Source organism: Myotis yumanensis, unplaced genomic scaffold, assembly GCF_028538775.1.
Source record: "Myotis yumanensis isolate MYYU_CA2020_CCGP unplaced genomic scaffold, mMyoYum1.0.hap1 SCAF_1, whole genome shotgun sequence".
In the NCBI taxonomy this organism is placed as follows: Eukaryota; Metazoa; Chordata; class Mammalia; order Chiroptera; family Vespertilionidae; genus Myotis; species Myotis yumanensis.
This window is the reverse complement of record NW_027223752.1, coordinates 62452878-62467219: the sequence shown is the minus strand read 5'-3', so window position 1 is coordinate 62467219 and position 14342 is coordinate 62452878. Positions and strand designations below refer to the sequence as shown.

At 43.0% G+C, this 14342-nt stretch overlaps 1 protein-coding gene across 4 annotated transcripts in view; it reads left to right on the top strand.

Moving 5' to 3' along the window:
- Positions 1-14342, top strand: part of MAPK6 (mitogen-activated protein kinase 6) — a 47405-nt gene that overhangs the window by 8064 nt on the left and 24999 nt on the right. For 2 of the 4 annotated variants that reach the window (XM_070422712.1, XM_070422741.1), the window contains exon 1: positions 738-879. The exons of 1 other annotated variant lie outside the window; for it this stretch is intronic. The gene's annotated coding sequence lies outside the window, so the exon portion shown is untranslated. Of the gene's footprint in view, positions 1-737; positions 880-1439; positions 1538-14342 lie in introns of those variants that run through there. One more of the 4 variants, XM_070422722.1, reaches the window with a different exon arrangement.

Genomic DNA, 14342 nt, shown 5'->3' with positions numbered 1-14342 from the left:
GTTGGAGGTCGCCACAACATGAGGAACTGTATTAAAGGGTCGCGGCATTAGGAAGGTTGAGAACCACTGGCTTAGACCCAGTTGCTGCAACAACCCACCCCCACCCCCACCCCCACCCCCAGGGCTCTCCTGCTCCCAGCATTTGCTCACACTGGTCCATTGCGGGAGCGCCCTCCCCCTCACCTCCTCAAGTTAAACCAGTGCCTTCTGATAGAGCTGAAGGTCACCCTGGGGACCTCACTCAGAAGTCTTCCTCCATCCCTCGGGCAGAATTAATGGCCTTCCGAGCACGTGGCCCTCTAACAGGCTAGCCCTGTAAGTGGGCTCTCGCCTTCTAGTGCACCATCTTCGTGTCCAGCCCTGCTCCCGGCCCGTCCTGGGGACAGGGACCAAGGCCTGTTCCTGCCGGTTGCCCAGGGCCCTGCATGCAGTAAGTAGCTGCGCAGTAAACGGGCCTCAGGAGTTTGGCACTTCGTGCTTTTGTGCTGGGGCAAGAGCGGCGCAGGAGGCTCGTCCGCCCGCCTCCCCGCCAGCCCCCGGCCCGGCCCGCCCACCGAGGCGGCGGACGAGCCCGCGTGACTCCGGCCGCCCCCGCCGCGCCCAGTCACGGGCGTTGGAAATTCCGGCGCGTGCGGACGCGCGGGGCGGCGGGGGCGGGGGAACCCGTGGAGTGAGCCTGTGACGTGGGGGGCGTGGCGGCGGGAGGCCCCGCCCCTCTCCTCTCCCTCTCCCTCTCTCTCGGGTCGGGGTTACATGGCGGCGACTGCGGCAAAGCGGGAGCCTCCGAGACGCCGCTGCCGCCCGCATAGCCGGAGACCGGAGCCGACCCTGGGGGCTGTCCGCGGGCCCCGCACGCCCTCGATGAGTCGGAGGAGTCCCGTGAGTGTGTGTGTGTACGTGTGCGGGGCGCGCCGCGGGCGGCTCGGGAGGGCGCCTCGGCGGGCCCGGCGGCGGAGCCGGCTCCCTCCTCCATTGTGTGTGACCCTCCGGCGGCCGCCGTTCAACAAAGGCGCTTTTGTTCTACCTCCCGCCCGCCCGCTCGCCGGCCGGCCCGCCCGCTCGGGCTTGGCCGGCGGGTCCCCGCGCGGGCCGGCGGGCCGGGGTCCCCGCGTGGGGCCGGCGGTGCGGCCGGCGCGCCCCTCCCACCCGTGCGGCACGCCCCTCGCCGGCAGCGGGTCCCGGCCGCGCCCGCCCGCCCGCCGGCCCCGAGCCCGGCGTGCCGCCGCGGCCCCTCCGCCCTCGCCAAGTCCGCGGGTTCGAAGCCCGGCCCGGCGGGCTGGGAGGGGCGGCCCGGAGCCGGAGGTGGCGCGGAGTCTCGCCCGCCTGGCGCGCTGCCGGTCGGAAGGCTCCCGCGTCTCCTCCCCCTTCCCAGGCCAGTGACTCGGCCTCAGCTGACTCCGCCGGGCAAAGTCTCCGGCGGCCTCGGCTAAGGCGCAGCGCGCACCCTCGCCGGGCGCACACCTCCCCGGCTCGCCGCAGAGCCGTGAGACCTCTGCCTAAGTTTTGAGTCTGGCCGTACAGGAGACGCAGCAAACTCGTGAGTCGGAATCCCCCTTTTCCTGCCTCCGCTCCTGCAGCCTGCCCTTCGTCGCGCCCGGGACGGGACGGGGAGCGGGGGGCCGGGAAAGGACCCCCATGGAAACGCGTTTTGTCAGTGCACTCCCGGGGGCCTTCGCCGCGCGTTGCCACCTGACTCGGTGAGGTGCGCGGAAAAGGAAAGGTGTTTTGGTCTCCTTTGTTCCTAGTTTTGTAGGAAGACTCAACTGGGTCAGGTGGTAGGTGGGAGCTCCGGGAAGCAGGATCTTTTTTTATTCCTTTCCTGCTTTTTCTCTTGCTTGCTCATTGGGAAAAGTCCAGTGAAGGGGACTGGTGATGTGGAATTGGAAGCCTACTGGGTTTGCAGCAAAAGTCGTGTGTTGTTTTTTTTCCTTCAGTGCTACAAATGCCCTTAACAGTCAGTCTCAGTATTAACTTTTTTTTTTTATTTACGCATACAAGATGATGTGCTGAGAAAAAAATTAACGGGACAAAATGGAGTGCAAACAGCTTCAGAGTAATTTTCTGATTGCTCGATTCTTCCTGCCTTGTTATATTTTAAAGTTCTTATTAGACATAGCCTCTCGTTTCCACGTTGGGAAACTGAGCTGGAAAGAGTAATCTGACTAGGAATCCTAGTCACTAGATGAATGTAGAGTCCAAAGAGGGAATTGCCTCTAGAGTTTCTCTTAGAAACGTCAGATTTTTTTAACGTTTGAAAAATAATGTTTTATTGGGTGGAAGAAACTTTGCATGTGTTTAGCGGGTAGTTGTTCAAGCATGTTTATGGAGGGCTTGCTATGTGCCAAGGTGTGTAAAGTCCTTTCACACGCATGTATGTTACATCACTTAAGAGTATTGCCTGTGAAACTTGTAAAATTGCTTACTGGTGTTCTAAATTCAGTAATTGCTGTCATCCAGGAAATGCCAGATTTGAGCAGGACATGTTTTTATCATCTAGATATTACTATTCAGATTAAAAGGGAAAAAAACCTTCCGGGAAATGGAGAATTGTTTATAAAAACCTTTACATATCACCATATTTTTAGGTCACTTATTTACAAAAGAGGATTAGTGTTTGATTACTTTCTGTAAATTAAGAATCTAGAGAAGATTGATTTGAAGATCAGTTAATTTTGCAGTAGAAAAAGCACATGTTGCAGTGACAAGTCTTAGTCCCAAATGTGTTGCCGTGTTTTGCATAAGTTCATTTAAGCTTCGTGGGAATTCATAACTGACAAAATGGAAAGGTTTGCTGACTCAGGGCACATTGCTGAAGGGGATGGGGTCGGGTAGGAGGAAGCTTGAAGTGCTGCAAGTTTTGAGTTGGGTGATGACTCATCCTGCCCACGGGCTGCTACGTGGCCTTTTTTTTTTTTTTTTTATACTCTGTAGTTTTTTAAATGATAGGCTAACATGTTTCTGTCCACATTATAATTCTCTCTTTCTCAGGAGGAACCACAGTTTCTCTAAAAAAGTGATGGCTTCTTAAATTGCATTTCAAAAGATTATCATGTATCCTACAGGTGTTGGAACATGTGTTGAAAGATAAAATTGCTGGTCAGTTGCTGAAATTAAATGTTTGGTCCTAACTGGTCTTTGGTTCTTATTGAGAGAGATTTGTTACAGATTATTTACAAAGGACAGATAGTAGTTTTATGGTAGAAATTAACCTTATGTTTTCATTGGTAATGTAAAAGTTATCTTTATAACATCTACAAATTAGTTTAAGTGGAAAAGGTACAGAAATATTGCATCTGAACATGAGCATTCCACTCTGATGGAATTATACATAGTGCTTTCTCCAGATCTAAATGAGTTTTCAGCTTAACAAAGATAACTTGAAATAGATAGGTATTGTTACAGGCACTGTTTTAAATATATATATATATATAGATTATTTTTTAGAAAGGGAGGAAGGGAGAGGGAGAGAGAAACATTGATGTGAGAGCAAAACATCCATGGTCATCAGCTGCCTCCTGCACACCTCCTACCCCAGGGGATCAAGCCAGCAACCAGGCATGTGCCCTGATCCCAAATCAAACCGGGCAACCTTTCGGTGCATGGGACAACATCCAACAGCTACACTGGCCAGGGTGGCACTGTTTTTCATCAGTTTTTTTAAAAGATAAGCCGAATGTACAGTTCCAAATTTAGGACATACACTGAAATTTGGTAATTAAGATATTTTGACTGATTCTAAAAAGCAACTGTTTAGCAGGTTGCCTTAAAATAAGATTGAGAAGAAAAAAAAATTTCGACTGGCAGCTTGTTTTAAAGATGAAAAGAAAAAACTCCCCATTCCCTCACTTCTTTTTGTATACTATTTTCTCAAAATGACGTATTTGAAGAATTTTGTGAGCAATAAAGTGTATTGTTAATGTGAATTAAATATTTGGAGAGATTTTGGAAGAGCATTGCATAATTTATATAGAGGAACTTAAAAAGGTTTAATTCAAACCTTAAAATATATTTCCTACTAAAAGAAATACAAAAATAGAAGTATAAAAGTATTACAGATTTTCAAAGCATTCTATCACTTAGAGGTTGAACAAGTACTTCCTTTGTGTGTGTTTTTAGGATCATAGGTAATTAGCTGTTGTGCATTATTAAGAATTTATAAACAAACTGAATATCTTAGCCTCTTTTTAGTGAGGTATATTGCCTTATGAAATGGTTAGCCTTACCACTGCTATGTGGTTCCTTGTTCCTAGTCCCACATGAACCATGAACCCCTGTTAAAATAGAAAGAAGATGCCTCAAAAGTAAATTCTTTGTGGCATTGTTGGCTGCCTCTTGTCATCTCCTTCAGCTTGTTTTGTGAGCTGTTACATTACTCTAGCCTGCTAGTGGTAAGGGGATTTAGGTCAGTTTTATTGCTCCAGAGCCATGACTGAGACTTTACAAAAACAACAATAATGTTATTGTAGTTAATGGTTTTTTCCAGGGAGTTGTTTTTCATGTGGAGCTGATGCTTTTAAGGTAACAGTGTAGACTGCATCCAGCATTGTTTTTTCCCCCTCAATGAACTGCATCGTTAGAAAATAGAATGTGCCCCTCTAATAGTTTTAAAAAGTTTGTCTTTCCTATGTGCCAGCCTTTTAAATCCATTTCTGAAAAGTTGTACAGAGATCAAATGTTTATATAGCAAACAACATTTTCCATTTAAATTTATGTCTTTTTATGAAAAAACAATGGTATCACAAAAATTGTTAGAACTCTAGCATTCACTTTAGGAAAGAGCCTATCTCTGCAGAGAGTATGAAGTCTCTGTGCATTTAATTCTGTACAGCCCTAAAACTATAAAACGTTAGTGTTTACAGAAGGGTCATGGACATTATCTTGCCCCTGGCACATCATTTGACAGCTAAAGAAACAAAGGTGCAGAGAGATCTAAGCATGGTGGGAGTTTGTTAGAAGTGCAGAATCTTGACCCCGTTTTATGACCTACTGAATTAGAATCTGCATTTTAACAAGATTTGCAGGTGATTCCAATGTGCATTTCTGGAAGCACTGCTAAGTGATGTATACATAGTTGCTCAGCTAATTAGTAACTGATCTGGAAAATTCAGGTCTTGAGTTGCCCTTTTAATGGGCCCTCCTGAAAAAAGTCAAGAGGGAAATTGAGGATATAATTACTGTCCAATAGAACTTTTTGTGATGATTAAAATATTCTGTTCTGTGCTGTCCAATGAGGTAGCCGCATATAACTATTGAGTACTTGCAGGTGGTGCACCTTAGGGACTGAATTTTTAATTTTATTTCATTGTAATTAATTTATATTTAAATAGCTGCAGATAGCTAGTGGCTACCATATTGGACAGCACAGATCTGGGTGATCTTTACCCACATTAAATTTAAAATAATCTAAGCTATAATTTAATAACTGATTAGGCTCAATTTAATAATTTCCCTCTTCATTTATAAATTGGAGAGATGGGAGGTTTCTAACTACCTATTTTTCTAGTATGCTCAAATATTATTTTAGTAGTTATTAAAGCAGTACCAGTTTTCTGATTGATACTCCTGTGTTCAATAAAGTAGATAATCTCAGTTACAAGAATGTATATTTTTCCTTTTGTCTCAATAAAGTTATTTTCACTTGTATTAAAAAATTAAAAATAGCCGTTAAATAAGTGTTTCTTCATTATCTTGAGAGTTTTGAGGGGACAGTTATTCTCTTGGCCTAGTACCTCCAGGCTTGTTGGCACTTGATAGCTGCCAGATTGATATGTCATTTGTTATTTATTCCAGGTACAGAAACATTGAGTGGTTCTTAACCTCCCACCTTATGCAGTGGGAAGATTCTAACCCTAGAGTATGTCAGACTGGCCTGTGTCCAACTTTTGACATTTACTATATGTATGATTTCAGTGAAGCTGCTTGACCCCCCCCCCCCCCCCCCCCCAGGTCATCTGTGCTCTTGTTTGTAAAATGAGACTTACATGGTAGTGGTTCTGCATAACAAATAATTTGTTACATAGAAAATACCTGGCACTTAATAGGTACTCAATAAGTATGAATTACCTTCTCTTCCCCTACTGCATAGCTTTTATAGCCTTCTGTAATTTAGTCTTATGCTTAAGATTCCAGCCAAGTTTAAGACATATTCTGGTTTTAGGTCATGTTGGTTCCCATTGCTTACTAGAATTTTGTGTCTTGCTTCATTTGTGTTTATTGCTTGTAGATTCCTCCACTTGTGCTTTGGATTCCTTTTCTTGACTTCTCAAGGACCCATCTCTTGTCTTCATCATGAATTTTCTCCTTTCTATTGGGTCATTGTTATTAGTATACAAATGTGCTCTATAGCTATACTGTCCAATATGGTAGCCACATTTCAGTTGTTCAATAGCCATATGTGGCTATGGCTGTTGGCTACCATACTGGTTAGTGCAGATGTAGAAATCGCTAATAAATCCTCTCATGATTTCACATTCTTCTCCCCTAGCTGTTGCTTAATTTTGCTTATCTTCTTGTAGCAAATTTTCAAGAGTTGTCTTGTATGCTCTTTCCAGTTTCCATTGCTCTTCAACCTACTCCAGACTGGTTTCTAGTACCATCTCACCACTGAAATTGTTCTAGTTAAGGTTACCAGTGAGTTACATTTGCCAAATCCACATTATAGGATCTTGTACTAGCCTTCAGTATAGTTGACAACTGTTTTCTGCCCATTCACTTGCTTCTATTAGCTTATGAGACACATGGTCATCTTGTTTTTCTCCTGCCTCATACCTTGTCATACTTTTTTGTGTGTGTGTGTGCTAATCCTCACCCGAGGATATTTGTTTCCATTGATTTTTAGGGAGAGGAAAAGAGAGGGAAAGACAGAGAGAAACATCGATGTGAGAGAATAATATCAATAGGTTGCCTCCTGCATGGGCCGGGGAGGAGCTTGCAACCAAGGTGGGTGCCCTTGACCAGAATCGAACCTGGGACCCTTTGGTCTGCAAGCTGATGGATGCTCTATCTACTGATCCAAACCAGCTAGGGCTCCATTGATTTTTAGAGAGAGTAGAAGGGAGGCCGGAGAGAGAAAGAAACATCAATGTAAGAGAGACACATTGATTGGTTGCTTTCAGCACTCGCCCTCACCAGGGCCATGCATCAAACCCTCGACCCTGATGTGAGGACAGAAGCTGTAACCATAGGACCACACCGCCTAGGGCTCTTGTCATACTTTTTTAGAGGCTTCTTTCCTCTTCCTGCCTCTAAGTATAGGCATATCTTAGAGTTTAGTCTTGGGTTGTTTTTTTTTTTTCCTTCTCTTTCTAAATTCCTTCCCTATGTGGTCTCCTTCAACTTACTGTTTTACATATACGGTACATGTGGATAATTCTTAAATTTATGTTTCTGGTTTAAACTTCTTGTTTGAACTCCAGACATGTTATTTAGTTGCCTGCTTGATATTACCACTCAGTTATCTAAATAGACATTATCTAAATAGACTTAACATTTACAAACTAGAACCCTTTCTCCCATATTCTTGTCCCAGTCTTCTCCATCTCAGTTATTGGAACTTAGGAGTTATCCCTGAATCCTCTGGGTTCTTTTTCCCTCATATGTACTCGATCATCAAGTTTTCTTGGTTTCCAAAATATCATTTGAATTTATCTCCTGTTTGACATCTTCATTTCTACCAGCCTAGTCTCAGCCATCATCTCATGGGCCTACTGAAGTAGCTTTTAACTGGTCTCTACTTTGACTAAACTATCTTTAGTTCATTCTCTTCCCAGTCACCAGAATTTTAAAATTATAAATTAAACCATACCAATTGCTTAAAGCCTTTAATAGTTTCCCTTATCTCTTAGATATAAAATATAGGATCCTGCCTCATGTGTTCTTTTCAACTTATCCAATCTTATCTCTATACTAGTGCCCCGGTGCACGGATTTGTGCACATTGAAAGGAAATTAATTAAAAGGTGGCCGGCGGGGTGGGGCTGGGCAAGATGGGCCAAACACGCCCTGGAGCCAACCTCTAATGGACCCTTCCCCGGCTGGCCGCTTCTGGGGTGGCACCGCGGCTTGAAGGGCGTCTGCGGAGTGAGTGGGGTCCTTCCAGCAGGTGGGGTCTTTCGGCCTGGCCTGCAGTGATTGTGCCGAAACTGGCTCTCTGACATCCCCTGAGGGGGTCCCAGATTGCGAGAGGGCAGTTTTCAGGTGGTGCACCCCAGAATCGGGCTCCCTCCTCTCTGGTTCCGGGGTGGGTCACCTGAGAACTGCCGCTGCCAAGTCACCGCAGCTCAGCAGCTCCTGCATTGAGCGTCTGCCCCCTGGTGGTCAGTGCGTGTTGTACCTACTGGCCAGTTGGATGGACGGATGGTCGCTTAGCTTTTTATATATATAGATTAGTTCCCACACCCTTTCCTCAAGGTGCTATGGCTACACTGGCATCTTTTCTTTTCCTTCAAAATACCAAGTTCTGTCTTCTCCCATCTCTTAGCAATGTTGGTACCTTCTTATTTGGGTTTCAGCTCCTTAGAAGGCCATTTCCCAGACATCCAGTCATAGCACTTGGCTAAATCTAAATTAGGTTATTAGTTTACTTGTTAAGTCTTCCTTAGAATATAAACTCTTTGGAACGAGGAGAACCCTTAATTGTCTTATTCTCCAATGTGCCATCAGACAGTGCCTTGCACATGTCAAGTGCTCAGTACATTTTTGTGGACTATAAAAAATAATTTGATTCCTTTAAACTTCTAAAGGGAAAAAAATCTGCTAAAGATTGCATTGTAGTTAATGTAACATGATTCTGAACTGGGTTTCTTTTGTTTTTTTAGCTTTCAAGTACATTATTGGTACAGTGGCAGACACTTGTAGTATTAGATAGGATCTGAGTATTATACCAGTGTGAATTTCCTGACTTTGATGATTATATTTGGTTATGCAGAAGAATGTCCTGTAGGAAATACACTCTACTCTCAAAGGGTTGGGTGTGTGTATATGTGTGTACTGTATTTGTCAATTAGAAAATTACATTATTACATGAGTAAAGATCATGGGCTTTGGTTTAAAAATCTGAGATTCAAATCCTGCCTCTCTCACTAATGTCTGATCTTGAATGCATTATTTAAGGTTTCTAAAATAAAGATCTTAAGACCTATTTTGCAATGTTGTTAGGAGAATTTAGTGTAAGAGTATATGCCTGGCACAATGCTTCATACATTTAGACAATTATGTATATATATAATTGTCTAAAACTTTACATATACATAATAATTCTTTTTTAAAAATATATTTTTATTGATTTCAGAGAGGAAGGGAGAGGGGAGAGAGAGAGAGAAATGTCAATGATGAAAGAAAATCATTGATCAGCTGCCTTCTGCACGCCCCATACTGGGGATCGAGCTGGCAACCCCGGGCATGTGCCCTGGACCGGAATCGAACCTGGGACCCTTCAGTCCACAGGCTGACGCTCTATCCAGCTAGGGCCATAATAATTCTTTTTTTTTTTTTTTTATTAAATTTTTATTGTTCAGATTACATTTGTTCCTCTCCCCCCCCCCCCCCCCATAACTCCCCTCCTTCCAGTTCCCGCCCCACCCTCCGCCCTCACTCCCCACCCACTGTCCTCATCCATAGGTGCACGATTTTTGTCCAGTCTCTTCCCGAATCTCCCATTCCCCTTTCCCCCCCAAGAATAGTCAGTCCATTCCCTTTCTATGTCCCTGATTCATTATAATCACCAGTTCATTCTGTACATCAGATTATTTATTCACTTGATTCTTAGATTCACTTGTTGATAGATGCATGTTTGTTGTTCACAATTTGTATCTTTACCTTTTTCTTCTTCCTCTTCTTAAAGGATACCTTTCAGTCTTTCGTGTAATAGTGGTTTAGTGTTGATGAACTCCTTTAGCTTTTCCTTGTCTGTGAAGCTCTTTATCTGACCTTCAATTCTGAATGATAGCTTTGCTGGATAAAGTAATCTTGGTTGTAGGTTCTTGGTATTCAGCACTTTGAATATTTCTTGCCATTCCCTTCTGGCCTGCAAAGTTTCTGTTGAGAAATCAGCTGACAGTCGTATGGGTATTCCCTTGTAGGTAATTGAGTCTCTTTCTCTTGCTGCTTTTAAGATTCTCTCTTTGTCTTTTGCTCTTGGCATTTTAATGATGATGTGTCTTGGTGTGGTCCTCTTTGGATTCCTTTTGTTTGGGGTTCTCTGCGCTTCTTGGACCTGTAAGTCCATTTCTTTCACCAGGTGGGGGAAGTTTTCTGCCATTATTTCTTGAAATAGGTTTTCAATATCTTGCTGTCTCTCATCTTCTGGCACCCCAAATATTCTGATATTAGTCCGCTTGAAACTGTCCCAGAGGCTCCTTACACTATCTTCACACTTTCGGATTCTTTTTTCATTTTGCTTTTCCAGTTGGGTGTTTTTTGTCAAATCTTTGGTTTGATTCTTGTGCTCCTCTGGTCTGCTATTGGGTATATTATTCTTTATTTCAGTCTGTGTATGCTTACTTTCTAATTTCTTTATCGTAGCATCGAGGGTCTCATTAGTTTTCGTGAGGCTCTGCTCAAGTTTATAGCAAGCCCTCAAAATTGCGATTTTTAGCTCCATATCCTCCATTTCTGTCATGTTTTTTTGTCTCCGCATCTTTTATGCTTTCTTGGTGCACCCCCTTGTGGTCTTTGTGCGCAGTCTTGTTCTAGCCAAGCCTTAATTGTTGTAGTTAACACTAGAGGGATTTGACCACCAGGCCGACTGGCTGTAGGAATCAGCTGTGTGGAAAACTTCAGTCCTCTGGGGAGGCGCTAGTCCAGCCTTTGCCTGAGGCGATCGGCAAATGGCTCTGCGCAGGGCTTGGGCGGGCGGGCTCAACAGGGCGGGGGGAGGGAGCAGCTATGGCTGCTCTCAGTCCGTCTCCAGGGGCTCTGCCTCTCTGTCCCCGCAACCGCTGCAAACCTCGGAGGGACCGTAGCCAGACAGTCCCGCTTCTCCCGTTTGAGTCTGGGTCCCTAGAGACTCGCCCGGATCTGTAGCCCAGAGTCTGAGACTCACTCCTGATTGAAAACGACAACCGCGCCCTCAGCCACCAGCCCACTTTGCTCGCGCACCGCCGCACCACCGTACCTTTATATTTTCCACACTGCGCCTCCTCTGAACCTCATAATGCTGTTGTTTTTCCTTCTAGTTGAAGAGTCTCTCCTCAGCCAGCCTTCCTGTGGTTCTGGGTGATGTCCGTTCCGTCTTTTAGTTGTATTTTTGAAGTGGTTGTTCAAGGCAGCAAACTCTGGTGTTTACCTATGCCGCCATCTTGGTTTCTCCTCAATTCTTAATGAAGTTTACTATTATCCCTTAGTCTTTTAAAATGACTTCCTTTATAATATAAACAAATATGTTAAAAAATTAATTGCTTTGATAACAGTTTATAACATGGGATAACTATGTATCAAATATGTTATTTATATCCTCAAATTAGATTTGGGGCCATGTTCCACAACAATTTTTTAATATCTTAAAACTCTATATTTTAAAGCAGAAAGTAGAGCACCTTGAAATTATTTCAATTAAAATATGTATATGTATCCTGATTTACTTGGTTAATTTCTATTTCCTTTGGAATTGTCAGTGAATCTATGGTTTTTAAATAGCAATGTATTAGTTTGTATGATTGATGTAAAAGTACATCAAAACTGCTTGGCAAAATAAATCGTTACTTAAAATTGGTGATTTATTTAGTTTTTTTCCTTCCTTTACTCTCCATTGATGGACATGTGATTAAGTAAACATAACGATCAAAAAAGGGAGAAGGTATTTGAAGATAACCTGTTAGCCTTTCATTACTTACCATAGCCTATTTTAAATCATAAAGCTACTTCACCAATACTATAAACCTTAAGATTGCATGATTCAGTTTACCCCTTCCTAGCACTTTGTGCTCCTATTATCTTTTTATTTATTATTTTTTTAATCCTCACCTGATGATATATCCCACTGATTTTCAGAAAGAATGGAAGAGAGAGGGAAAGACAGAGAAAAATATTGATGCAAGAGAAATACATTGATTGGTTGCCTCCTGCACATGCCCTGACAAGGGCCAGGGATCAACCTTGCAACCCAGGTATGTGCCCTTGATTGGGAATCGAACCCTCAACCCTTTGGTCCATGGGCCAACGCATTAACCATTTAGCCACACTGGCCAAGGCATAGTACAGTTTTTTAAAAAATATATATTTTTTATTGATTTCAGAGAGAAGTGAGAGGGAAAAAGAGATAGAAACATCAATGATAAGAGAGAATCATTGATCAACTGCCTCCTGCATGGCCCCCATCGGGGACGAGCCTGCAACCTGGGCATGTGCCCTTGACTGGAATTGAACCTGGGGCCTTTGAGTCCGCAGGTTGATGCTCTACCTACTGAGCCAAAACAGCCAGGGCCATAGCAGTTTTTAAGTTGCCTACTAAGTGCTAGGTACTATGCTCAGAAAATGTCAATAAAACTACTTAGTCTCAAACTTTTTATTTTAAAATAGTTAAAACAATGAGGAGGGGAATGGTGCTCTGGAAATTGAGGATCAGAGGATCTGAAGAATAGGGATTAAATTAAATTAGATTGGGGAAGATGGTAAAAGACAAGGGAAGGAAAATGCTATTAGAAAAGAGAGGACTCTAGCCAATGTGGCTCAGTGGTTGAGCATTGACCTATGAACCAGAACGTCACAGTTCCCATTCCTGGTCAGGGCACATGACCCGGTTTCAGGCTTGATCCCCACTTGGGGGCATGCAAGAGGAAGCTGATCATTGGTTCTCATCATTGTTGTTTGTGTATCTCTCTCCCTCTCCTTTCCTCTCTGAAATCAATAAAAATATATTTTTTTAAAAAAAGGAAAAGAAAAGCGAGGAGAAAGAAATGTTAGTGGAACAGGGAGGAATCTAGTACAGTGCTCTAGGATTATGCAGTCTTAGAGATTAAATTTTTTGTTGTTTGTTTTGTTTTTTGGTTAGCCCCTGCTATACCTTAATGCCTAAAACAATGCCTGGCATATAGTAAGCACTTAATAAGATTTTTTTTGAATAAAAATATAATGGATGGATAGAAGAATTAAAGCTGTTTTACTCAAAGTTGTTCAAACATCTTGTCTTTTTCTGCTTCTGGGGCCATGTTGGGATTGCATTTTCCCACTCCCTTGAAGTAGGTGTGACCATGTGACCAAAGGTGAATAAAATCTGAATAGAGTGAAGTCTATCATTTTTGGATATAAGCTTTAGGTACCAGTGAGATATTTCCATGTTCTCTTTGCTTTTGGCACATTGAGTGGTAATGGTAGAGATGGTAACTGCTTCTACAGTTTGTGGGACTTGTTGCATGAGCAAGATTTAGTAAGTCACTAAGATTTAAAAAATATATATTTTTATTGATTTCAGAGAGGAAGGGAGAGGGAGAGATAGAAACATCAGTGATGAGAGAGAATCATTGATCGGCTGCCTCCTGCACATCCCCTGCTCAGGATCGAGCCCACAACCTGGGCATATGCCCCGTGACCTCCTGGTTCATAGGTTGGTGCTCATCCACTGAGCCATGCCAGCCGGGCCAAGTCATTGAGATTTTGGGGAGTTATTTGTTACTAACCTATCCTGCTACAGAAATTTATATTTTCATCTTGTTGGACTCTTAGATGTCTCTTTGAAGAAGGAGGCTATCTGCATGTCTCCTGCTTGTATATTTGCTCCAATATTTCCTTAATGTTAGGAGATGAGTCAGTAGTAGATGAGTAGTTAGGAGATGAGTCAGTTGGGCAAGAAGAAGATAGGAGAGGGGATGAAAGGTTATTATAATTATTTTTAAATTTCTAGCCTTAATTTTGTAGAAGGGATTGTTTTTTTAATGTTTAGTGTAGAGTGGTTGAACATTGCCCCTGTTTGAGTGCATCACTATAATACATGCTTGTGAAGAAACAAATCTGTGAAATAAAAAACTTGTACTGTGCTTTCATCAACTTTTAGAATTGGAAGGGTCTTTAGAGATTATTTGACTATTCTGTTTATCTGGTCGGAAAAGTTCTGATATTCCAATATGGATACCCTAGAGTAAATAGCAACTAGATAAGAGCATCAAAATAAGCATAGTGGCATTTATTTTATAACTAGTGACCCGGTGTATGAAATTTGTGCACATTAAAAGGGAATTAATTAGAGGAAATATTTTAATATTGCTATTTGCTCTTTCTCTATAATAGAAGTGTCAGAGATGAAAGAAAATTAGTAAAATGTATATGAAAATCTTCCTCCTGTCAGAGTCTGGGGTGCGCCACGGGAACCAGAGTCAAGTCCCTGCCCACCCACGTGCTCCTTGAAGTTGC